The following is a 2,149-nucleotide window of genomic DNA, read 5'->3' on the forward strand; positions in this document are numbered from 1 at the left end:
CCATGGATTCTTTATTTACAATGCGTGACTAGTTTCATTACTTGATGGGGAGTTGATTAAAAGGAACTCTTGAGTTGGAAGGATTGAAAGAAAAATTTGTAATTGGGTTAAATGTTGGATTGCTATCCTGTCACCGATGCCAATCCCTTTGAACTAAGTGGGTTGCAACTTGTGAACAGATCTAGCATTTCCACTTGTTTGACTTTCTCTTACCTAGTAAGGGATAACCAAACAGAACAACTATTAATTATAAATTAATCTTACAATCACACCATCAATGATAGAGATTCTAACCAATCAATTCCCAGACAAGGCCTCTTATTTTTATTATTTAAAATTCCTCAATTTGAATCCCAATTTACTTAGCTCAACTCTTTTTGGAATATCTGATTAATAAAACCGCACATTTTTTTGCAACTCGTTGGGAGACGACCTGGGACTTAAAACTCCCAGTAATTTTAATTTAAACTTTCAGTGACATATTTCTAAATTGATAGGCAGATTTTCGGTGAGTTAAGAACTATACCTGCAACGTAACCATTTTATTAAATTTTTAATTCACCAGCTTCTGCACCTCATCAATTTTTGGCGCCGTTGCCGGGGAGTTGCAATAGAGTGCTTATTTTATTAATTAGGATTTATTTATTTGCATTTTCTTTAATTTTGCTACTATGAGCTGCGTGTTTCTTCTGTCAAATGACACGTTCACTTCCTGATCCGCGCTTGCTAATATTCGATCCTGAAATTGAAAGAACAATTTCACGAATAAGGCGAGAACAGCGTAGGTTAGTCCGCTCTGAGGGTGGATCTGAAAGTGAATCTGAGGAAGAAACCAGCCCCTGTTCTACTGATTCGGTTGTTTTACGTGCAGAAAACATGGCAGCTAGAAGAATTACCATTCAGGAGGAAGGAGCTCCTGATTTTACACTGCAACCGTTTCAAGCGCATCATCCAGCGGTAGCTACAGATTTTGAAATAAAGACCGCACTCTTAAATTTGATCCAGAAGTTTCATGGCCTACCTGCTCAAGAGCCTATCAAGCACTTGAGAGATTTCTAGGCAGCCTGTTCTACTGTCAGGCGTGATGGCGCTGATGAAACTTCAATTCTGCTAAAAGCTTTTCCGTTCTCTCTTAAGGGAAAAGCAAGAGAGTGGTACTACACTCAACTTCTAGCAAACGTATCCAACTGGGATACACTCAGAAAGGAGTTTCTGGAGAAATTCTTCCCATCTGAAGTTACTGATAAACTGAGGAAGGATATCTCTACAATTGTTCAGGATGACAATGAAACTCTCTTTGAATACTGGGAGCGCTTCAATAATCTTCTGGAAGCATGCCCCCACCACATGATTGACAAGATCGTGCTACTCAGCTATGTCACACAAGGTATGAGACCCCAAGATAAGACCACATTGGAAAGTGCCAGCAATGGGTCTATGAAGAAGTACAAGACCACTGATGAAGCTTGGCAATTGATTAGTGATTTGGCTGAATCTACTCGGAACCACAGACAGAAGCAAGGCCGTTCAAGGGCCGTTGCAAAAGTATCTTCTGGCATAGAGACTGCTGCTCTAAATCGAAGCATCTGTGAAATGACCAACCTGCTGAAGCAAATGCAGTTAAATCAACAAGCAAAGGAAACTCAACCGCAGCAAAACCAACAACTAGTTCCACAAAGAATTTGCGGAATTTGTGCTGATTACAGCCATTACACTGATGAATGCCCGCAACTCCAACAAGAAAACAACATGGTGGCATCCACTCACAACTTCTATGACCGCCCCAACCAAGGGTACAATCAAAGTGGAAATAATAACCATGGATGGTAGGACAATTCAAACCAGAATTGGAGGGATAACAATAATAGGGGAGGCAGAGATAATCAGGGAAATCAGAGGTGGAAAAATTACAACAACAGGCAGCAAAATCAACCATACCGAGTACCTCACCTGAGGTAAAACCAATGACCACCGAACAATCAGCAGCAAACCTCTCAATTTACTCATTCTTCTGTATCTTCTAATTAAGAATTATTACAAGCTTTTGAGAAAAGAAAACTGGCCATGGAAAATACCATCGTGAACAGTATTAACGCCAGTCTAAATGGTTTCACCTCTACTCTACAAGCTTTTATGACACAACTTGGTT

The 2,149-nt window shown here is 40.0% G+C and overlaps 1 non-coding gene across 1 annotated transcript; it reads right to left on the reverse strand.

Moving 5' to 3' along the window:
• Positions 1–1,245: 1,245 nt before the first annotated feature.
• Positions 1,246–1,353, reverse strand: LOC127747905 (small nucleolar RNA R71). Its single transcript, XR_008009852.1, has one exon. It is a non-coding gene; the product is annotated as a small nucleolar RNA R71 (small nucleolar RNA).
• Between the last annotated feature and the right edge of the window lie 796 nt (positions 1,354–2,149).

The sequence above is a fragment of the Arachis duranensis genome, chromosome 5 (assembly GCF_000817695.3).
Source record: "Arachis duranensis cultivar V14167 chromosome 5, aradu.V14167.gnm2.J7QH, whole genome shotgun sequence".
In the NCBI taxonomy this organism is placed as follows: Eukaryota; Viridiplantae; Streptophyta; class Magnoliopsida; order Fabales; family Fabaceae; genus Arachis; species Arachis duranensis.